Consider the following 26149-nt stretch of genomic DNA (forward strand, 5'->3'; position numbering starts at 1 on the left):
TGTTCAGGTGGCAGATTATATAGAGATAGCCATGCCCCAGCCAAACCCACCAGAAACCACTCCTGCCATCAGGAACTCCTGAAGGTCTTGTGCTCAGAGCAGCTGTAGGCACTCAGACCAGGGGATTATAAGAAATTCAGGATCTGGGGTCTCACTGCTCCCAACAATAGTTCAACACATGGTTTGCATGGGGCTTTGTGGTAACACAGTCAGTACAGCTGCGGCAGGACCACGCATTCAGACGTGGCCAGCAGCAGCCGATTGGGCCAGAATGTCACCATGGCCCCCAGTGGCAGCACAGAACCCCCACAGCAACATGGAAAGCAATTCTTACTGGTGAGGAGTAATCCAGTGTTATCAAAGATTCTTCAAAAGAATATCTTATGAATCAGCTTTTTCAGAATCAGCTCTGAGTACATTTTTCTGAGATTTACATTATACTCCTTTATTCTGATAAATATCAGAAATCTGAATTTTTTAATTTACAAATTTAGTGATATTATATATTCTAAAATCTAAGAATTATTTCCTAAATTAGTCAAAGGCCTGAAAAATATTAATCTTTAGTTAGAAAATAATTAAGAGCAATTGGACAAAATAACATTTTAGAAATAACAGAAAGCAATACCTTTCAGTATCTTTTTTTGGACAAAACTGAAGTAAAGATTATAAAAAATTTAAAAGTAAGGATAAAGTTGATCATGAAGTACACATTTTTGAAAACATGATAATCATATGTGTATCATATTCATGTGTGTACATGTGATTTTACACATACATGCAGGTCTGCAATAAAAGATATAGCCAATATGAAGTTTGTGCATTTAAAAAGTTTCCTAACTTGACCTGGGCTTCTGCAGCCCGCAAATAAGAAGGTGAACCCAAAGAAAAACATATAGTTATCCTTATGGATATTGGAAGTAGACTGGATTGCCAGGAAAAAATTGGGATCTTAGGGTGGGGGTGGGGGTGGGGTGGCTGTTAGGGGTGATGGGGAGATGTGGAAAGAAAAGGGAGGAGGGGAGGATGGGGAGACCCTGGGGGAATGGGATGGTTGGGATGGAGGAAGGGTGGATAGGGGTGCAGGGAAGAAGATATCTTAATTAAGGAAGCCATTTTAGGGTTGTCAAGAGACTTCACTCTAGAGGGGTTCCCAGGTATCCATGGAGATGTCTCCAGCTAGTTCCTTGGGCAGCTGAGGAGATGGAGCCTGAAGTGGCCCTTCCTATAGCCATACTGATGAATGCATATAAATATAGAAGCTTCATCTGGCGATGGATGGAGTTAGAGACACAGACCCACACTGGAGTGCAGAACTGAGCTCCCAAGGCCCAAATGAGGAGCTGAAGGAGGGAGAACATGAACAAGGAAGTCAGGACCGCGAGGAGTGCGCCCACCCACTGAGACTGCGGGGCTGGTCTAATGGGAGCTCACCAAGGCCAGCTCGACCAGGACTGAAAAAGCATGGGATCAAACCGGATTCTCTGAACGTGGAGGACAATGAAGGCTGACTGAGAAGCCAAGAACAATGGCACTGGGTTTTGATCCTACCAGATGTACTGACTTTTGGGGAGCCTAGTCTGTTTAGATGCGCACCTTCCTGGACCTAGATGGAGTTGGTTGGACCTTGGACTTCCCGCAGGGCAGGGAACCCTGACTGCTCCTTGGACTGGAAAGGGGGGGAGGGGAGTTAAGGGAGGGGGAAGGAAATGGGAGGTGGGGAGGAGGCAGAAACTTTTAATAATAATAATAATAATAATAATAATAATAATAATAATAATAATAATAATAAAAAAAGTTTCCTAACTTGCAGTATAGACTCATTCTTCCTGCACCCCACTCTCAAGAAAACTGTTTTCATGAAAAACATTGAAGCCCTTGAAGAGAATGGCTTCCCTAAAGAAATTGAGATAGTAAATATTAGAGCCAGGACTGGAAGCTTAGCTCCATAGGCTATGCTCTTACTTATTTTACAAGGAATAAGGTGCATCCCAGAGGCCACATGTGCTGTTCTATGAGAACCTTGTTTGACTAAGAAAGGGAGAAACAAATTTCAACCTGCTAAGTAGTTACGACACCGCAATTTAAGTCGGCGTGAGAATACAAGAGCAGAATGAACGCAGATCTCCGAGGGAAGCATACACGTAACCATTTCAGGGCTACCTTGCTTCTAGTGTTCAATACAAGTGTCCGTTGTCTAAACTGCTCAAATAGTTCCATACTCCAATTGAGTAAATTGCTTTTGCACTCAACATTCCTAACACATATCTATAAAAATATCTGATATTCAAGTTTAATTTTATGAAATGGCCTCTTCTTTCTTGCTGTGATTTTGGTGAGTATCTTTTAAACTGGTTATAAAGGAAAAAGAGTGAAGAATGTAATCTCACAAGCTGATTCCTTGATAGAACATCTTCAAAGTGGACATCAGAGAAACAAAGCTATAGGTAAGATAAGATATCCTTTTAGAGTGCTTAGGTTTGCTTATTAATTTTGATAAATAATATTATAAGGTATGCTTTCTTTGTTTTTATATGGAATGTTCTAAAGTCCAATCTTTCCTTTTTATCACCATTTTTGTAGCCTGTCTTTAACACCAAGTCTACATGCTGTTTAAAGTTCTTCCTTATCATCATGCTTGTGCTAGCCATTCGGTCCTCTCTTTTCCTAAAGTATAAAAGTATTTTCAATATAGTAAATGACATTAAATAGTAAAAGGATATTTTATGAATAACTAGAAATAGAATTTCCCCCCAAAAGAAAAATAATTCTGGTTAAGGTGATTTGATGCTTTTGTTGGGGAAATAATTTAAGGCTATGAGAATTAATGTCAATGAGGGACAGGGTAGGAGACAAAAATGAACTAAAATTGGAGGTGATAGGGTGTGAGTATGGAAGAGAAGAGCAAACAGACATGTAATATGAGTACAGAACTGGACAATGATTGAAATAGCTCAACAAGTGGAGGGTCTATGGTGATATGCAAGAAATTCATCATTATGGCTATAGGAACTGGCCTTTTCAGGCTCCCTCTCCTCAGCTGCCCAAGGAACTAACTGGCGGCATCTCCCTGGAAACCCGGGAACCCCTCTAGAGTCAAGTCTCTTGACAACCCTCAGATGGCTACCTAAATTAAGATATATGCTTCCCTGCTCCCATATCCACCCTTCCTGTATCCCAAGCATCCCATTCCTCCGAGCTCCCCCCATTCTCCCCTTCACGTTTTCTCTCCCCATCTTCCCTTGGCCTGTCTCGCCCCACCCTCAAGTTCCCAATTTTTTTCCCGGCGATCGTGTCTACTTCCAATATCCAGGAGGATTACTATATGTTTTTCTTTGGGTTCACCTTCTTATTATCTTCTCAAGGAACCCAAATTATAGGTTCGATGTCCTTTAATTATGGCTAGAAACCGATTATGAGTGAGCACATCCCATGTTCATCTTTTTGTGTCTGGGTTACCTCACTCAGAATAGTGTTTTCTATTTCCATCCATTTGCATGCAAAATTCAAGATGTCATTGTTTTTTACCGCTGAGTAGTATTCTAGCATGTATATATTCCACAGTTTCTTCATCCATTCTTCCACTGAAGGGCATCTAGGTTGTTTCCAGGATCTGGCTATTACAAATAATGCTGCTATGAACATAGTTGAATAGAACCTCCACCTTGCGATAGATGAAGAAAATGACTGAGCCCCACATTGGAGCACCAGACTGAGCTCCCAAGGTCCTGATGAGGAGCAGAAGGAGAGAGAGCATGAGAAAGAAAGTCAGGACCATGAGGGGTGCATTCACCCATGGAGACGGTGAGACAGAACTACCGGGAGATCACCAACTCCAGTTGGAATGGGATTGATGGAACATGAGACCAAATCGGACTCTCTGAATGTGGCCGAAGGTGGAGGCTGATTGAGAAGTCAAGGACAAAGGCGCTGGGCTTTGATTCTTCTGCATGGATGGGCTTGTGAGAGCCTTCTCAGCTTGGTTGATCACCTGCCTGGACCTGGGGGGAGTTGGGAGGACCTTGGTCTTAACATAGAGTAGGGAACCCCAATGGCTCCTTGGCCTGGAGAGGGCGGAGGGGGGGTATGGGTAGAGGAGAGGGGAGGGAAGGGGGAGAAGAAGGGGAGGAGATGGAAATTTTTAAATATAAAAAAATAAACCATATATAAAAAAGAAATAGCTCAACAAATGTTCAAGACTTAAATTCCAATCATGTTAGCCTGAAATACAAATTCCTTTCTTCTTCCCATTCACTGAGGCCTAAGACAGGGGAAAGAGAACTAGATGAGGAAGGGAAGAGCCCCAGTGCTACTGGACTCCATTAAAATCACATGAAACCAATCAATGTCGATGTTGAGGTTTGAGTGGGTCAGGGAGAATGGAGGAATAAGCAGTGACTGACAGGAGGCTGTAGAGCTAAAAAGGGAGAAATCAGAGTCAAGAACTGAGAGAAAGTACAGAAATTAAGAGGAAGACAAATTTCATATTGAATGAAGAATGGGCACAGAGATCCTGATGGATAAAACTACACAAGGTGATATGCAGATTAATACTCCTCTGCACAGCCTTTTTATGCAGAAGATTACTTTGACTACAACACTTTATGTAATGGTGTCCTGTGTTTCTGACCACCTTTGCAGTTACAGTGTCCAGGGTATTATTCGCTTCTTAATGGTTAGTCACTTTTTGCATACTCTATTTTTTACATGGCAGCTGTCATAAAGGCACAGAATTTTGTGTGGAGGGGTGCTCTCTAGTGTGATGGATTATGTATGAACTGTTCTAATTTCATGAGAATTAAGTTTGTCTCATGGAAATAATTTAAATTCTTTTCTTCCCCAACATAAGAACATTTATTGAGTATTTGGCAATTTTATACAATGCACCCTGATTGCCACTACTTCCTAGTCTTTCTAGGTCCACTCTTCCATTCCTATTCCCTCCCACGCAAAAGAAAAAATACATCTAGTCCAATTTGTGTTGCCAATATATTCATTGGAGGATGATCAGATTCCCAGTAGTCAGCCTATTAAAGACACCTTTTCCAATCCCCGAGTCTGAAGCCATCAACTGTGAAGAACTACAACTCAGCATCTTTATCACAAATTTTAAGGACTCTTCAATGGTTTTCTGTCTGGACTGTTTCTTTGGTGGGAGAGGAGGTTGAGGGTTGTCACAGAAGCCTTGACTATCTCTGTTTTTCAATAATGTGTCTGCAGTTATCTATACAAACAGTGGCAGCACAGATCATGGATTTTAGGAGGGAACACAGACCTCTGGTGGGACCATATGGTCCTCTGGTGGGAGCACATAGAACATGGATGTCAACATGGTTCCTTATGGAAGCATGGACCACAGACTTCAAAATGGTCTCCAGTGGGAGCAAAGTCCATGGACATTCTTAAGTTCTGGGAGTAACGTGTACCAGCAACATGGTCTTAGGCAGCAGCACAGACCAACAATGTCAACATGGTCTCCAGCGGCAGTGCAATGCAGCACGAATTATACAAATTAGCATGGACCTAGGCAGCAATTTTTTTTGAATTTGTTGTTGTTGTTGTTATTGTTGTTATTTATTGTTATTGTTGTTGTTGTTGTTTAAGACAGTGTTTCTCTGAAGCTTTGGAGCCTTCCTGGAACTAGCTTTCGTAGACCAAGCTGACATTGAACTTAATGGCAAAATAATCCCACACTAGTTCAGAATTATGTATAATAAAGAGTTATTTATTTAAGGGAGACTTACAGATCACTGTCCTAGATCACAGTCCCCTACACAAACAGGAAATGGGAACAGAGTCTAGCAGCAAGAAGTGAGAGCTGAAAGCAAGAGAGCAAGTAATGGAGGAAGGTCATCTGTCTATGTGTTACTTTTGTTGGTTAATAAAGAAACTGCCTTGGCCCTTTAATAGGACAGAAAATTAGGTAGTCAGAGTAGACAGAACAGAATTGTGGGAGAAAGAAAGCAGAGTCAGGCAGATGCCTCAGGCAGTCACCATGCCTCTCCTCTCTGAGTCTGACGCAGGTTAAGATCTCTCCTGGTAAGCCGTCACCACATGGTGCTACACAGATTACTAAATATGGGTTAGTCAAGATGTGAGAGTTAGCCAATAAGAGGCTGAAATTAATGGGCCAGGCAGTGTTTAAAAGAATACAGTTTCCATATAATTATTTTGGGTAAAGCTAGCTGGCAGCCACGAGCTGGGTGGCGGGAAGCGGCCCGCCGCCTATCAGTACAAGCAACTGCAGGCTTTGCTGCTAAATTTATTGTATAAGAAACCATGCCCAAGTGGGTTGATATCTTAAAGGCTATTGGCTGAAGGAGCACACAGCACCTCCCCTTTCTGTTTTGATAAGAAAGTTCCAAACCCATTACAAAACTATGAACACTAGGAACATGTATCAAGTATAAGATTAGAATTATAACCAGTATAACCAATAGTAAGCAAGGAACATATGCTAGATGTTTTAATAACATGAATGACTATTGACCTATAATACTTAACACCTATATAACTCAAAGATTAAGACTTCATATTAGAATATTAAACAATTGTTAAACAACTATGCAGTAAAGGAGTACAATGACATCAAAATGTAAACAATGTATAAATATCTTGAACAGAGGTAGAAATATAGTGCAATATGATAAATATATCCTAAAAGTGTATCGATATACAAAATGTCTTAAACAGAGGTAGAAACATGCATGTACACAATATGACAAAATAACTTTGCATAGGTCCATGGTGTGGGAGTTCTTTCTGTCTATGTGTTGCTTTTATTGGTTAATGAATAAAGAACTGTCTAGGCCTATACCAAAGAGTAGGAAGGTGGGGTCAGAGAGCCTCTATGGCTTTACCGGAGACAAATGCACTTTGGAATTTTAGCCAGTAAGCCACAGCCTCATGGCGATACACAGATTAATAGAAATGTGTTAAATTAATAAAAAGAGTTAGCTAATAAGAAGCTAGTGCTAATGTGCCAAGCAGTGATTTAATTAATATAGTTTATGTGGGATTATTTCAGGGCTAACCTAGCTAGGTGGCTGGGACAAACAAGTGGCTCACTCTCTCCAGCAGATATACAAATATTGTAAACAGAAATAATAAATATAATTTTAACTTATATCAATATACAAGAAACTATACCAATGTAAATTTCCATAAATAATACATCACATACGCTGGACCATTATCTGTCTTTATTTGTGCAGGTATACCCATGATTGCCAAAACTTCTGATAAATGTGTGATTACTAAATCAGCCTTTTCTGAGGTTAAAGCAGTTGTCCACTGAAAATGTGAATAAGTGTCAATGGTGTAGTGTACATATTTTAATTTTCCAAATTCTGTAGAGTGGAACACATCTATCTGCCAGATTTCATTCTTTTGAGTACCCTTTGGTTTACTCCCTGCTTGTAATGGTGTTTCTATAGAAAGACAAGTAGGACATCTCTTTATAATCTCCTTAGCTTGTTGCCATATAATAGAAAACTCTTTCTTTAAACCTTTGCTATTGACATAATATTTCTTATGAAATTCTAAGGCCTTCAGCACACTCCAATCAAGAATTAATCAATTTCTTCATTACCTTGTGCTAGAGGACCTGGAAGACCAGTATAGCATTGGATGTGTGTTATGTATTTGGGACAAAGCCTATTCTTGTTTATATCTTGAATCCGAATGGATAATGAAGTCAATTCTGTATCATCTGGTATAAATTCAGCAGTTACAATATGTAAGACAACTCTTTCTGCATATTGTGAATTAGTAACTATATTGAAAGTTTAAAATCCCTTAGTACCATGAGAATAGCATATAAATCTGCCTTTTGGACAGAATTATAAGAGCTTCATTCTACCTTACTTAATTCTTCTGATTTGTAACCTGACTTTCCTGATTTATTTGTATTTGTATAAAATGTACGGGCTCCAGTTATTGTTGCATCATGTATAATTCAGGGAAGGATCAAAGTAGTTCTCTTTATAAGGTTAATTCTATCAGTTTTGGAGTAATTGCTATTAATTTCTCCAAAAAAAATAGCTAAAGCTCTTTGCAATGATTCATTGTCTTCCCATAACTTCTTTATTTCATCAGTAGTAAAAGGCACTATAATCTCTGCTGGGTCTTTTCCTGCTAATTAACAAAGTCTCAATTTACCTTTTATAATTAATTTAGAGACTTTTTCCCATTTTTTTACTTGATGTGTGGTAAAAAGATCCATTTTAAGATAATATCTTTTCTCTACATTAAAATTCCTGTAGGAGAAATTCCAGAAGGTAATATGACTAGAATACAATTAAGTTGTGGATTCATGCTATCTACATATACCTCCTGTAATTTCTCTTCAATGACCACCAATTCTTTTTCCGCTTCAGCTGGCAATTCCCTTGGATGATTTAAGTCTTTGTCACCATCTAATATTTTGTTTAAATGAACTATTAGATCAGGTGTTACCCCAACAGCTAGTCATAGACTGGAAATGATTCCTAACAATCTTTGAAAGTCTTTAAGAATCTGAAATTGGACTCTCCTAATTTGTGCTTTTTGTGTTCTAATTTTCTGGAAATCTATTTCATAACCTAGGTAATCAACACAATCTCCTCTTTGTATTTTTTAGGAGCAGTTTGTAATCCCAGTTTGGCAAATCTTTCTTTGCTTCTTCAAACATTCTTTCTAAAGTATCTGCATTTGAGTCAGATAACAAAATGTTGTCCATGTGATGATAAATTATAGACTTAGGAAATTGCTTGTGTATTACAATGGCTGATTTACAAAATATTGGCACGGGGTGGGACTATTGAGCATTCCTTATGGGAGGAAAATCCACTGGTATCTCATTGTAGGCGAGAATTATTATAAGTAGGTACTGTGATGGCAAATTTTCCTCTGTCCTTTTCTTGTAAATGTATAGTGAAGAAACAATCCTTTAAATCAAAAACTATAAGAAGCTATCTTTTTGGTAATAGAGAAGCCAGTGGGATTCCAGATTGTAGAGGGCCCATAGATTGGATAACCTTGTTGACAGCTATTAGATCTGTTACCATTCTCAATTCTGCAGATTTCTTTTTAACATAAAATACAGGAGAATTCCGAGGACTGGTTTATTCTTCTATATGGTGAGCATCTAGTTTCTCCTGTACCAGCTATTCTAATGCCTGCAATTTGTTTTCCATTAAAGGCCATGTTTAACCAGTATGGGTTTCTCAGTTAACCATTTTAAAGCCAAGGCCATTAGTACCTCTGCAAGCTTGCTAGTTTCTTTGTATTCCCTGTACAACCTGAATTGCTTGTGATCTTTGTTTATAATATCTTATAATATCCTTCCCAGAAACATGAGTTTTGGGGACTGCAGGAATGTTAACCTGGGTATTCACAGAGATCTGCCTGCCTCTGCCTCCCAAGTGTATTATTTTCATTGACAGATTTTGACAGTGTTATGCATGCATATATTACATTTCATTATTCTTCTCCTACATGCTATCTTGTATCTCTCTCACATCCATTTAAATCCCCCAACACTTTCTACCATACACACTCAACCATTTCTTAGATTTATGTCTTTCTTTTGTTTTTTGACCAATTTAGTTTAACTGTCTTTATCGCCATTGGATTAGGCCTATCCACTATAGCATGCTGCAGATATGGGTGCATACTGAAAGCAGTGATTTCCATGTCCTTAAGTCTGTCAGCTGCAAACAGCTCAAAAGTGGAGAGTAAAGCCCAGAGTCCCTCCTCCATCCCTGCTTGACTGTTGATGAGAAAACTCTTATAGTTGCTGTTGAACAACTATAAAAAGTTAAAAAAAGGCTTTGTCAGGCCTTTGACAGTTTTTGAAATATCTTAGTTATTTATTATTTGATATTTCTTTGTGATTAAAGCATTATTCTTTCAAAATCACATCTATAAACCACTTTTCTGTATAATGCAGTTAGTTTACTTTTTCAAAGTTAGGTTATTTTTTACCACAGAGCACTTCATAGCTTATTATGTTTGAATGTTTCTGATTAGATTACCATTATGAGTAAAATCCATGGGTGAGCTCACTGTGTGCCTCATATTGGAAGTACAATTATTTTCCCATGAAGATTTAGAATATTTAGAATGATTATACATAGCATGTAAAACTTAGTTGGAGAATGCATAAAGGTACTTTGGTGCAACATGAGTTCAGGAAGAAAGTGCCTCTTTAGTTAATATTTTCTGAGAATACTTTCAAAAATAACACTTGGAAGTATTCTTCCAGGGGATTCTAAATTCTATCAAATTAACCAGACAAACCACCATAATCATCTATCTTTTGAGCATGAAAGTTATATGCTTGCTCATGAGCCAAATTTCATTATATGAATTTAGACTGCATCCACAAACTTGTTCCTAAAGATATAGCAAAAGTGAAATAATACTAGTTTCAAGGTTGATTTAATAGATTTCCTGTTCTACCTTCTTTCTTTACTAGACAGTTTTAGGAGAAGTTGTTGCCATATTAGCGCTTGCCTACAGAGAATCTCACATGGCAGGGAAGAGGCTAGTACACAAGAGGGACTAAGATATACTGACCCAGAGAACTCCAATTATCTGAATCTGGATTCCTGACTCATAATAAATGCTCATTTTTCAAAGTTGCTGTATAAAGTTACTGTATAGTTTTGATAATTCTTTATGTAGCAGTGAGTATTTAAAAGCAATATTTGAATTTAAAAGCCAGAGGTAACCTTCAATAAAGTAACGAGCAGTTATTTAAATGATTTGAGCCATGTGAACTCGTGGGAAATAGATACTCATGCAAAAACAGAAGGCAAGATCTACTGCCCTGTGGAAAACAATGGCCGAAAAGATGACCAACTTGGATAAAGCAAAATTAACTAAAACATGTAGAAGAGATCAAAGATCTGAGCAAGAGCAGATTGTACACACATTCTCTAGTATGGTAAGGTAAAGGTTTTAACGCAGGTAGCCTTGGGATGTTTAAAATGAGAAATGACATGAGAAGATGAACTTTTTAAAGAACACACTCTTCAGCTAAGTTTTACAAAAAGAACAAAAATCATAATAGAGAACAATTTAAGTATATTTGAGACTGTTGATTTGTATAAGAGGCTTGAACTAGAGAGCAAGGTAGAGATGGAAGTAAGCTTTGGAAACACGGCTTGTATAGTGTGGTTGTCCTTGAGATGTCCCATCTTTCCCATTTTGTTTATTCGTAGTTTTAATCTGTACTGAGAGCACTGAAAGAGCAACCAATTAATTCAGTCTTCAGAAATTTCATAATACACACACACACATACACACACACAAATTAATGTTATTTTTTTCTTTTCAAAATGCTCTATTATAGTAAGGATTAGAATAGTACAGACTTCAGAGGCATTTGAATTTCCAAATGTTCTTAAATTCCCATTTCAGAATAGTGGTACCCTCCTTTACAAACTATAGGATAATAAAAAACTATTAAATTCTCATTAGACCAGGTTATTGATAAATAAATGCATACTCTTTGCGTTCTTCCTCATTGTATAATACAAAGTATTTTTCGTTGCTTGAGCATAGTTAATTTATTATTTTCAAGCTGGCGCCTAAATTTCTGGAAAATAAAATTAATGGGCTCTTGGCAATCTCTCTAAATTACCCCAAGTCAATAGTGGCTCTTCCCATCTGTCATCTAAATTTGCAGTGTGGCTCTCAGATGTATTAAAACAATGATACATAACACACTATGCCCCATTCCCACTGGCATGAGCCAAAAAATGAAGGATACTTATAAACAATTCTTAATATCAAAACTCCCAAACTGGAAGCTAGGATTTAGAATAAACTTGTATCTTACTCATCTCCAATAACCACCTCTTTTATGTTACAAAGGACAGATTTTTTGTAGAAATGTTTAGATAATGATGAGAAAAACTTAATAAACTACATCTGTAAATTTGTAACCATTATAAATTCCATGGAAGATGTTGACAACTGAATGTAAAATGACCAATTTACTTCTGTTTTATGATTAATTAATAAAACTTAGAAGTGATAAAAACATGTTAACTTATAACATTGCTATTAAATTGGTCATGTTTTAAGAGGAGACAAGATTTCGATCCAGAATTATGGCAATCAAAGTCACTGAGATTAAGTTAAGTCATGCCTCCCATGCCCTCTAACTTACTGTGACTAAAGGATAGTGGGAAATCTGAATAAGTAATTTCAGTTTGTGTTTGTTGTATCATGTAATTGGGCAAAGATTAGCCTGAGGAATAACACAAATTGTTGAAAGGAAATTGAATTCTAACTGTCAAATATAGGTACAATGTAGAGCAGATTCAGAGAGTGAAGCCAGGCCATGAATGGGGGAAAAACAACAAAGCTGGAAAGTTTCAGAGAAAGGAAAAGTTACTATGCTGTTCAAATGAATGGTTACATCTATACAGTAAATGATCTGCAGATATTGGTAGCCAGTCCTGAAGGGACAATGTCAGACCAAAATGAAGCCAGTGGATTACAGAGATTGCAAAAGTAATACACAAAACTATGCTGTGCCATTCCTTACCCTTAGTAACTCCAGTCCCTTAAGTATTTATTTTTTTTTTTGAAAGAAGCAAGCTGCAAGCACAGTAAAAATATATTCGGATTTTTTTTTCACTCTGTCTTTGCAATAAGTAACTTTTGGTTGCTTAATACCTCTCCTTCATTTCTCTTTACATCATGGTCCTACTTTGGATTATGAGGTGCATGGTCACCCAAGCAAAGAAAAAAATCTATGAATGAAAACGCATGGGCACTCTGAATTCTTTGACGATTATCTTCTTATATTACTTATAAAATGTATATTGAAATTCCCAAAGAAAAAGATTTATTAGAATAATTCAAAGTCTAAAGGAAAAATGAAGGAAGAAATGTATCTTCTTCAGTGAAGAATAGCAACATTTTATGGGAAGGAATGAGATTAAACCCCTAGAATGTAGTTAACAAAGCTACTTTATTCTTATGTATTCATAATACTAAATACTAACAGATCATGAAGTCACAGATATGATGTGGGATTCCCCTCTGTATGCTGTGAATACCATTGGGTAATAAAGAAACTGCTTTGAGCCTACAGTAGAGCAGGGAAGAACAGAGCTAGGTGGGAAAAACTAAACTGAAGGCTGGGAAAAAGAAGGCAGGGTCAAAAAGAAGCCATGGAGCTGCCACTGGAGACAGACACATTGAAACTTTGCTGGTAGGCCATGACCTCACAGTGATGCACAGATTAATGGAGAGGGATTAAATTAAGATGTAAGAGTTAGCCAATAAGAAGCTAGAGCTAATGGGCCAAACAATGATTTAATTAATACACTTTCTGTGTGATTATTTTGGGACTAAGCAGCTGGGAATCAACAAGTGACCTCACTACTCTCAAACAGATAAAGGGGATACAAATTGGAAAGGAATGATGTATGTATATATATATATATATATATATATATATATATATATATATATATATCTGAAAAATAATCAAATCAAGCCATTAACATACTATCACCTCACCTGTCGTGGTTTATAATGAGACATTTAAAGATCACTCTCTTAGTACTGTGGCAGAGAGAGCACTATCACCAACCAGTCACCCAGATATGCAATGAATCTCAAAACCTAGTCTTCTAATGGTATCACACACTGTACATCTATGAGTTTGTGTTACTTAGATTTCACATACAAATGAGATCATGTGACACTTGTCTTTCTGTTTCTGCATTGCTTAGCACTGTCCTCCATATCATAGAAATAACAGTAATTTTGCTCCAATTTTGAAGGAGAAACAGTGCTGCATTGTTTGTAGCTACCAAGCTGTATTGTTCTATTCATAAAATAATGGGTATATGGGTTGATTACCTCTCTTGGCTGTGGTGGGTAAAGGTGTCATAAACACAAACACGCAGACACCCTCTGACACATACCTTATCTTTAAAATATGTACAAGGATTTTGTCATGTGGAAATTCTATTTAAAAGGTTGAGAGACTACCATGTCATTTTCCACAATAGTACAATTTATGTTCTCACAACAATGCATAAATATCAACTTTAACCCCTTTTAATATCTTTTTAATAAACATTACTCTAATTCTAATGAGTGTGTGATGGTATATCACTATGACCTTAATCCGCATTTTCCTAATGGTTAACGACCCTGACCTCACATGTCCTCATATGTACTCATTCTCTATATCCACTAGATAGTCATGAGCTCTGAGCCTTTTTTCTATTGCTGTCATAAACACCATGATCAAAAGTAACTTGGGGAGGAAAGGGCTTGTTTTGGCTTACAACATATAGCTTACCATGAAGAGAAATGAGGCAGGAGCCTAGAGGGAGGAATTGAAGTAGAGGCCCCAGTGGAATATTCTTTATTGATCCCCATTGCTTGCTCAGTTTTCTTTCTTATACAACTCAGTGCCATCTGCTCAGGAATTGCACCATCTTCAGTGGCTTCCCAAAACAATCATTAACCAAGAAAATACACCATAGACATGCCTTCAGCCATATCTGATGGAGGCATTTTCTCAATTGAGGCCCCTTCTTCCCAGAAGATCCTACCCTGTGTCAAGCTGACAACAATAAAAATGGCAACCAATTAACCAGAACAGGTATTCAACACTAAACCTGACAATCTTTATTACCCAATCTAAATCCTGCCGTCTATAGGTTACATGATTTAATTGTTAGTTGTCAAACCCTAGAAGTTAGTCATAAATAACTTTCCTATTCATCTATAATAAATTCATCAAGTCTTATCTTCTCTATAGCATTTGACTGCCCAATCCACTTTCTTTTATCATCTCCTGTGCTATCACCATTATCAACTCAGTAACTTCAGAAACTCATCAAAGTCTTTTCTTCCATTTTTGCACTCATTCATTTCATTCTCATTAAAATGGCCACACAATTTTTAGAATATAAAAATTATTGGTGGCAGTCCTTCTACTCAAAACCTGCCAGGAGCCTTATGTAGGGCCCGGCGTCTACCCTTGTTCCTGGGATTCATCTTGAGGACAGTTTCTGGTCAGCCAGCTAAAACATACTGTTTGTTCCTGTGCTCCTTCTGCCCCGCCTGGTGATTAGCTGTAGGATATTGTTGACTCCATCTTTGGTGTGGTAATTTCCCACCTGCCTGGACAGAAATCCTTGTGCAGCAGCGAGGTATATAAGGATTTCCCCAAGGTTAAATAAACGGCATTCGGCTGATCTCCTTTCAAATGACCCAGGTCTCTTTGTGTGTTCTTTCAATCTCCAGGCCCTTGCCAGACTCATGTACAGTACAGTGGCGTGCGAACTGTACCCAGTGGTAACACAGAATCGGATGTTAAAGCCTTACATATCAGAATGCAACCAAAGGCTTTCTGCTCTAGCTGTGATCATCTTTTAGGTCTTTCCTCCTAGACTTTCCTGTCTCTCTCTGATGTAAGTCAGAGGATGATATTATTACACAAATTTGCCAGTAGAGTACCCAATTCAATGATATATCTTAACACAGTAGTAAATATGTATTATAATATATATTACTGTTTTATTACATATAATACAATTGTTACATATTAGTTATAAAATAAAATATTATATATAAATAATTGTTAAAGGTTATATCATATTTAACTGAGTTGCTATATATATATATATATATATATATATATATATATATATATATCAAACAACTAATGGAAACTGAAGCGTTACTGATTTCTTCCCCTCAAAATAACTTTCTGTTTCTTTGTTTCACTTTGTCTATCAAGTTTTGTTCCAACTTAGCACTATACACAGAAAAGAACAATGTCGGTACTAATTAAGGATGAATTACTGTGGAAGATCAGAATATTTTCTTCTTCACAAGGGAGACAACTAGTGAGTGAAGTGACTACCTTGATTTAAGGTGCCTCAGAAAATGAGTTAAAAGGAGAATTCTGTTATCTAAGATCAGTTAGCTTCATCCTGAGATGAAGATGATAAAAGCCTGGACTTCCTGTGGGGGCCCAGTTGCTTCTGCTACTGAACGGATTACTTATAGAGACAACTGCATGCATCTGAGCCAACATAATGGCATCGCTCTGCGACAGGATTACTTCTCCATCAGCTCTCACCGTGCTCCTCCATTCTCAGCAGAGTGCATCCTCCTCAAACCAAGTAAGGCTAGACTCACAATACTAGGCTTAGTTTCCTCTAACATCATCTTAATTTCAGTAGCTGCGCTCCCTAACTATTGTGCCCTGCCTTCCTGAATACCTAGTGCTTCACATATTCATTTCACACATATTAACCTGAAGTTGTGCTTGATCCTCAGCATTATGTGTCTCTGGTGATATAAAATGTATGACAGTAACTTGACCTATGCCTATATAGCCACAATCCAGGTAAGTCCTTGAAGAAAATTGCTTGTACACCTAAATATTTTACACCATATTTCAAATGTTTCCTAAGGTTCCATCTAAACTTCTATATCTATTCTCGATTGCTCCATTTTTTAATAAACCACTCTGTTTTCATTGCACACTGTAAGGCCAGAGAAAATGATTGACTGCAGCATCCTTTCATGTCTTTTTGTCTTTATGTTTCAATTTTGTACCTGCCGAGCTACACTCTATATTGAATTTAAAAGTTAATTCAAATTCTGAGTAATTCAGGGAAACTAAGTTGCAACCCAAATACTGATATGGTGGCAGGGAAAATATTCAATATTACCAGCTATGAGTACCGTGTCAACTGCAGTGGAGAGATGTAGAGTGGGTGTGACCAAGCTTCATCCTCATTCATGAAACCATATTGTGTGAGCATACACAAATGCACAGTGGCCTAAAGAAAACCACAAAAATAGAGATTCCATTTACTGAACTACCCAAAGCTTCTTGGAAATGGCTTTTATAACAGGTTATAAATGTGAGGAACATTTCAATAGGCATATTTAATTGAGTTCTCCACACAGAGCAGGTACTATGAGAGAAGAGGAATAAGGAGAAGAAATATAGTATGATTGTCCCTGTGGCAGAAGATGATAAAAGCAAATGGGTTTCTTGAAATCTGCATTGACTGATAGACATGTTACTCCCCAGACTGCATTCTGCATTTGCTTAATGACAATAATAACTACCAACTAGTCTTTGGTGGGTTTTATATTAATTTCTAGAAATGTATCTACAGTATCTCCACCTCAAAACAATTGCTATGGAATATTTTCATAAAACGTTTATATGCTTAGAAGTTTAGTCTCCACTACAATGCTGTTGAGGAGTTAGAACCTTCACAGGATGAGGTCTAGATTGTTAGGTCATCAGGGGCTCTGCCCTCAGAGGGAATTAATGCAGTTCTTGAAGATCGCTGTTATCACTTGTAAAAGTTGTTAGGAAAAAAAGTGATCTTGGCACTTGAACTCCCTGGCTTCATTTCTCAGCATGGAACTGATCCCCTCAGCCTTCTGTTCTGTCATGTTGAAATCCAGTGTGTTATGATGCATGTTGTAGCATCTGAGAAGTTGAAAGGATACATGATCCTAATCTTTCATTCTCAACAGGAAAATGGCTTAAGCAAACTTTTATGCATGTCTTTTTATCTCCATGGTGAGGTTGTTGGAATTGCAGACCAGGGGCCTGGCTCTGACCTTCAAAGACACGTCCTAAATGTTTGGCATCTACTAGTGAAGTCAAGTTCTTCAAAGCTTCACACCTTACAAAATTGTGCCACCATCCAGGAAACAGTGTTCAAAACATAATTAGAAGGGATAGATTTCTGCTCCAATCATATCAAATGATATCCACCATGTTTATATGTTATGAAAATACAAATTAAAATAACAACGAGGTATCATCACACCTCTCAGAGTACTGTCATAAAACTTAGTATGAAGACCAAATGTTGGCGTGGATGCAATGAAACAGGATCATGCACATTAGTGGTTGCACAGCTACTATAGAAAAGTTAGACGATTGATTTTTGTTGTTGCTGCTGCTGCTGCTCTTGTTGCTGTATTAATTCCTTGCATGCAACTTTCATTCTACCTCTGCAGTTGTTTTTCTGGGCATTTATCCCAGAGGCATGAAGATTTACATTCATGTAAAAACATGCACATGGATATTTATAACAGCTTTATTCATAGTGGTTCAAAACAGTAAACATCCAGATGCTCCAGTGAGTGAATGGATAAACTAATGCCTGTCTGCAGAAGGAAGCATCAAACTCCTGATGTAAATAGCAGCCTGGGTGACTTTTAAAATGCATAGACAGAGTGTAGAAAAAGCAATTTCCAAAGAGTATTTATTGTTTTATTCCGTTCGCATGTCATTATAAATAATAGAAAGTAGATTAGTGACTATCAAAGGTTAACAGGGGCAGTAATGTATTAGGGAAGTGAGTTTTGCTCATGAAAGACAGTATTACAAATCCATGCGGTAAGAAAGGACATTCTCTTTTGATTGAAAAGCTGGTAAAGGGTGAACTGTGCCTATTGGTATTGTTTCTGAAACTCACATGCAAGATGACAAAAACTATGGCTAGATATGATTATGATATATGTGATCATCTATGAAAAGATCCTGGAAGAAGAGAATATTGCATCCTAGAAAACACAGAGTACCAGTTTGGTTAAAGTGTTAAATATAAGGACTATGTTATATATCCAGGTCAAGGGGCAGGAAAAGTACAATGTAAGGTCAAAGTGTAAAGTATATACAGAAAATGTGTCTACTCTATAGAACTTGAAAAGTCATCTCTGTGATTTTTATCCAAAATCATAAATAGTCATCACAACATGTTAAACTGAATGGGGATTAATTCCAACTGCATTTTGAAAACACCAGCTACAATGTGGCAAGTTTATAAAAGCTGCCAGCTCCCCAATATGCTGCTCACAGTTCAGTTATGCAGCTCCCCTACACAGACTTGTTCTCTATCCTCTGCTAGTTAAGAGAAGCTGTCTAAAGAATGTTTTGATTGATTATTCACTTGCCTTGAGCTAAATTCACCTCTGATGTGACTATGGGAAATTTCCCATAGAGTTAAAAAACAGAAAGCATCTGAAAATTAGTTTGATGTGTTGATTCTTGTAATTCATCAGCCAATTCGGTATGATCAAAAGCAGCCAGAGCAATCTTTGTGACCTCTAACAAAAAGAAAGAAATCTTGTGTTAGCTTTTAAAATAAGTCCTTTGGGAGATACATTACAAACATTGATGACAGTAGGTTACTCTGCAGTATTTGATAAAGCTAATATAGCTAGATGAAACAAAAGAGTTGGTCATGAAACTAACAGAATGTGAAAAATGATGCTAGCACACAACTTATTTGGCTCTCATATTGTACCATTTTTCTGTGGAAAAAAGCCTCCTATTGTTTGTAAAGCAGGATTTTGGCATCCATCACACTACCTGCTTAATCCATGCCAATAAAGATTGTCTCTAGTAAGAAAATAGTTCTCTGGAAAATTCTCTCTCTAAAATCCACTTTAAACTTTTCATCACTACTTTGAATTAATTTTCTCCTACTTTAGCATCATAAAGGCAATGCTCAAATAGACCATTAGCAATTTCTCATGTCAAGTGATCATTGACTATCATTCATTTTAATATACATTGTATTTAGTCATCACAAGGATGCAATGTGTTGCTAGGATTGGAGATTATAAAAGCTGCCAAGCCAAGAAGTAGAGTCGGGTTAGACCTGCTCCCACGACTTCTTTGAATATCTATCCTTGAGCTATATTTGATCAATAAATTTTTGAAATGTGCTTTCTCAAAGTGCTGGAAGTAGAAATAACATGACTTTTGAAAATTATAAAATTGTTCATCAATACTTCCAATACTGGTTTCATATTGAAACAAAAGATAATTATGATGTACTGGGTTCAAATGCATATACTATTAACATTAACTTGGCCAGTTTCTGTTCCCTTAGCTTTATACTTACATATATCTCACATTACTCTGCCATTGCAAACCAGAATCTTGTCAGCTCTATCTACTTACTGCATTTGCTTGCGGCCCATGATTTCTCTCTTTCCTATGTAAACTTCTTCTTAGACATGGATCACCCTCTTCTCATACCAGCTTAACCACTGTTTCCTACCATACCTTGCCCTTCACTATAGCCGAGATGATGTTTTAAACACTATACTATGAATATGCTACTACTCGTGTTCAACTAAGCAGATAATTCAAATGGCTTTAGTGTGAAGTGTGACGGTCCTCCCATGGTCTGCATGACCTTCTTTCATTTTGTTGTACCTTATGCAGTTTTATTGCTCCCATTCCAAATCTGTCAAGCCTAGTACTGACTCATAAAAATCTTATATTGAAAATTTCAAAATAAAACATTTATATGTTTTTACAACTCAATATTTAAATGTATCATGTCTTTTTTTCTGATGTTGCTAAGTGTCAGAGTCTCTCAGCAAATTCCTTGACTTTTGTTTGCTTGTTTGTTTTATAATAATTCCACTCCTCTTCTACAATGTTCCCTGAGCTTTAGGTATTGGGATTGTTTTGCTACCCATAAAGTCTCACCAACATGACTGCTTAAACATGAGCTGAAGAAGGACAACAACAATAAACATGCTGTAGTGAATGGGGGACAGACCACAAACACTCATCCCTACGCAAATATTTACAGGCAATTAAGAAATGCTGGCAATGAGACAATCGTCTTCCCTGAGGAAGAATAGACAAATTGGTTATCCAATACCCAGTCATCATCCCTGAAGATACTTCCAAGAAAAATTATATAGGCTGAGAAGTCTATATTTAGGAATATATATGTACATGCATGTACACAAATGACAGTAACAACAATTAACAAATAAGAGCCCATGAATTTGAAGGAGAGCAAGAAGTGGTATATGGGAGGGTTTTGAGGAAGGAAAGGAAAAGGAGATTGTATAATTATACTATATTCTCAGAAACAAAAGAATTTTCTTATTCTTTTGGTTTTCATTGAAAATATTTTTATATAATATATTCTGATTACAGTTCTTCCACAACTTCTCCCCTTCTCCCATCTACCCACTCCATACCTTTGTTTCCTTAACAAATTAAAATACAAAGAGATATCTATACTACCACTTCTACTGCTACTACTGTTGTAAAGAGGCTGCTTGTTTGTTCCCGACTGCTCAGACCCAAAATAATCACACAGAAACCATACTATTTGCAATACTGTTTGGCCAATAGCTTAAGCCTATCTCTGGCTAACTCCTATATCCTAAACTAACCCATCTCTATTAATCTGTGTATTGTCACATGGCTGTGGCTTACTGGCAAAGTTTTGTCGTGTCTGTTTCTGGCAGTGGCTCCATGATTTCTCCTCACTCCACCTTCCTTCTCCCAGCATTCAGTTTAGTTTTCTCTGCCTAGTTCTACTCTGCCCTATCAGGACAAACTCGTTTCTTTATTAACCAGCAGTATTCACAGCATACAGAGGGAAATCCCACATACTACTACTATTAATAATAATGATGAAGATGATGATAATGAAGAAGAAGAAGAACAACAACAACAACAACAAGAAAGCCAGAATAGGATATAACAAACAAAAAAAAGAGCAAAAAAAGCCCCACAGAAACACATACAGACATAGACACACACACACATACAGAGAAATCCCATGAAAAGCAGAAACTATAATATATGTATATGTGTGTGTGGTTGTGTGTGCGTGTATACACACAAACTTATACATGTATGTATGTATGTATGTATGTATACAGGACCTGTGATGTTAAATAAAAGACAAAGCACCGAGAAAAAGAACCACCAAAAAGACCATTGAACTCTTTTTGTGTTGACCATCTAGCTGGCAATGGGGCCCAAGTGTGATTTGTGCTCTCAGTGAAATTCACTCAAAAAAAAACTAATTTTTCAATTGAGAATGGTTGACAATTAGAGTTAGATTGTAAGTTAGGGATGACGTCTTGCATCTGCTTCTCCTCTCAGTGGTGGAACCCCATCTGTGGCTATCCCATTTAGACCCCATGCATGTTGCCTCAGTCTCTGTAAGTTTATATGTGCATCAGTCTAGTTGTGTCTGTAAGATAATATTTCCTTAATGTCTTCCATTCCCTCTGGCTCTTATAATCATTCCACCTCTTCTTCAAGATTTCCTGAGCCCTGAGGAAAGAGATATGGTAGATATATACAATTTAGTGCTGAGTGTTCCAAGGTATCTTACTTTCTGCAATTGTCTGGTTGTGGGTCTCTGTATTTGTTCCCATCTAATGAAGAAGGAATATTCTCTAATGATGACTAAATAAGACACTGATCTATGAGTCTAGTAAAATGTTGTTAAGAGTCCTTTTATTGCTATGTTCCTTTAGCACAATAGTAGCATTTATGGCCTAAGGCCTATCTATTCTCAGGTTCATGGCCATCTGAATAGTCTAGGGAATGGGTTCCATATCATGATAATACTTATATCTAATCATATATTGGTTGGTTACTCCCACAAGCATTGGACCAGAAATGTGTTTCGCAAGCAATTCGATGGATGTTCAGAATATTTCTACATGTTCTCTTGTGGGCTGGCTTCCAAAGGTGATGTAATGAGTGGAATCTCCAAATTGTAATGCAGGGAATTTCAAGGGAACACTTCCAGAGCATTCTTAGCAATGACAACAACAGTAAAATAAATGCACAGTCCTTCAAGGTAATACTTTATAAGGTAAAATTCAATAAATTCCTAGCTTTTAAAATTATCTTTTTTGTCTCTTAAGTTCTCATTCTTTCCTGCCTTTATCATATAGACTTCAGAAATAAGGTTTGTTACAAACATATTTAGTATTGATTTTATATTTTTAGAAAGTTAGTAGCTGTTATTCAAACTCCCAACAAGATCCTGGCAGCCTCGGAGTCCACATGCATACTTTAAGATGATTGTCTTTTCCACTCGAAGCAAGGAAAGAGGAACAATTTCTATGACTATTTAGTTCTGGTGGCAATGCGCCCAACAGTAAATGTGTATAGTCTTGGTTCTTGGAGCTCCTGAAGGAAAAGTTATTCCATGTTTTTCTCTTGGCTTCAGGTTGTTACTAATAACCTTTGGCAGTCTTTGATTTGAACATAGATAACTCCAGCCTCTCTGTTTTGTCCCACGGCATCTCTGGGCATCTCTCAATGCATTTCTCTTTAAAGATTTCAACTTAATGTGTACAGACCACATACTAAATTCAAGTTCTTCACAAAATTTAACTTGTTATCTTGAGCAACAAGATTTTCATTTGGATTCTTTTGTCAGCTTATGCATTAATAAAAATTCTGGTTCCTCCAGGTAGCTTCAGATTTCCTTAGCTTTCTTATTATTTTTCATAAGAAGAAGAAAAGCTGAAAGGTATATATTGCCATGTTAGAAACACAAAGACAAAACTAAAACTTTATGCACCAGAAAACAAGATGGATGTGGTACTCCAAATTAATGTCAACAATATAGCTCTCTCACATTACCTGCATAATTCTATTCCAGTTTGCCTTCAGTTTGGGTGAATATTTAAACTGTGGGGCAAGAAAATATTGGTTTCTGAAGTAGTTTAGTTGGCAAAGTTCTGAAGAGTAAAGCATTTATTTTAACTTTAATTTTATTAAATTACTTCTTGTTTAGTCCTTACTAGAGAGAGAAGAACAGCTGTTAATTATCATCTTCTGAAAATTCTGAGATATTTAGGACTATTTAAGAGACTGATAGAATGTTCTTCTCGGGATTATGACCAGTTGCTTCTGCTATTTTATTTCTGTGAAATTAACAAACATTCAATAAACATCCAATATGTGTAGGAACAAATAAAAACATCTGTTCTAAATATGAAGAAGACAATAATTAAATAACAAGGACAGATACAACAAATTATCCTCACACTTCAAACTACAGCACACATTACATTGGATATTAAAATCATATAGAATTACAGAGATGAAACATCTATGAAAGCTTACTGGTTGATATATTTTGTAAGTTGTTTAAAATGATACAGATTTGGTAAGAAACTGCATTCCAACCTAGCAAGAGGCAAGTTGCCTTAAAAAAGGTTGTGAAAACCAGAAACAGTGATTTACAGACACACCAGGACCAACACACATATGACCTCAGAGATTGTGGCAGCATGCATGTGGCCTGCATAAGCCTTTACCAGATGGGGTTCCAGCACTGAAAGAATAAGTAGGACCAAGCCTCCCATCCCTAACTTGGAAGCTATCTCCAATTGGTAAACACTCACAAAGGAAAAAATTAGTTGTCTCCAATGGATTCTCACAGGGTATACAAACTACTCTTAAGGCCACACACCATGACAGCAGGAGATGGCCAACAAAAATTAACTTAATGGGATTTTTTCAGGATTTTTTCTTTGTCTCATAATGCTTTTCAGGATTTTTTTAACCTTCATATCTTTTGCATATAATTATGGATTCTGGTCTTATGTTTCTGTATCTATGTGTTTCATGTGCTTTCTCTTTGACTCTTTTTATTATTTATTTATTTGTTTGTTTTGTCCTATTCCGGTTTGTTTTTGTTTGATCCTAATCTGACTTTATTTTATTATTATTTTTTAAATATGTATTTTTTAAGGACAGAGAAAAGATGTGGATTTGGATAGGAGACTTGGGGAGTTTAACTGACGTGAGATTTCATAAGGCTTCAAAATCTATTAAGTGTTTTGTGCTGCCTCTATACTTCTTAATGCAAATCATTAATGTCTAGATGGAGTGCACACACACAAACACATGCACACACTAAGTAAGAAGTGATTACTAAATAAAGAACAGTGAAAAAAAATGTATCCTCCATTTCACCTTTGGCCTGCCTGGGATCATCATTATTTTAACATAAAAATCATTAAAGATGAGTTATAATTCTCTGAACTGTATTCTCATTTAGCAAAGGTATTTCAAGGATTCATTTTGTGGTCAGGTTGTTTCTGATAAATATTATTTTAGAAAGTGAAATAAAACTAAACACTTTATGATAAACGATAAACTAACTTAAAGCAGAAAATATGTTTGAGGTCCACCAAAAGTCTTGATCATCCCCTGAAATTCTAATGGTTTTGACTAATAAAATTATCTTGCATAGTGTTTGGAATAAGTTAATAAATTTTGTTAGAAATATTCAACATTACGTTATTCTATTCCCCATTAATGATTCCCTATTCTCCTAAAATACCTCAAGAATTACTGAATTTTTTCTCAGAGGTTTAGCTTAACTTTTTTTTTTCCTTAAATAGAAGATTTAAAAAAAACACAATATGCTAAAAGAAAATTAGCCTTATTCTGGAGTGGATTCACATTAAAAGTATCTCTTAAACATCTCATCAAATGCTTTTTATTCATTCTGAAACTGTGCTCAATTCAGAATTTTGACCCACATGGACCTTTCTCTACCATCTCATTAGGACATAGTTATGACAAATACACTGGGAAAAAGAGTACTTTTTCCAGACTCATCAGCCTTGGTATTTTCTCATAACCCCAGGATCCTATAGTTCTTTGCATTTGCTATTAAGAAGTTAAACAGGAGACTTTAGACATTCAACAAGAGGCATTGAGATAAAATGTGAAATTTCACGGTTTTATAGTTTCTTCAACTGTTACTTCTTAAAAAAAAAAACTTCTCAAAAAACTCTACAGTCTACAGACTCTCTTGTCGTTACAAAACAAGGTTCAAAATAGGTTTTGAAGTAGGTGGTATACTTTATTTATCATGCAATCATATATGCACCTGCTACTGACATCTATAATGCTGTAAGCATAAATTTAATCACAAGGGAAATTAAAGGCTGAATAGAATGTATTGCTCATAATAATAAACAACACTGAGGTGACAGTGTATTAAATTATAAATTATGGTGGTATTGAGATTAAATAAGATTAGTAATGTGCTACCTAGGCATGACTTATAGTCAAGGAAAAGGTTTATAAAAAGTGTCTTCCTTCTTGATCCCAAAGTTATTGTGGGGTCTCTGAGAGCATTATAATCATCTTTTCCAAGCAATAGTGCGATTTTATCCTGAAGCTGGAAACATAAGGTCTGTTTTCAATTTTTACATCAAGAAAACGCATTTTATATTTTTGATATGTGTCCTTTCTGTGTGATTAGTTTTCTCTAGATGTGTTAATTCTTTTCTCTGATGAGATTTCCTCATCATGCATGGAATG

The sequence above is a fragment of the Arvicola amphibius genome, chromosome 2 (assembly GCF_903992535.2).
Source record: "Arvicola amphibius chromosome 2, mArvAmp1.2, whole genome shotgun sequence".
NCBI classification, from domain to species: domain Eukaryota; kingdom Metazoa; phylum Chordata; class Mammalia; order Rodentia; family Cricetidae; genus Arvicola; species Arvicola amphibius.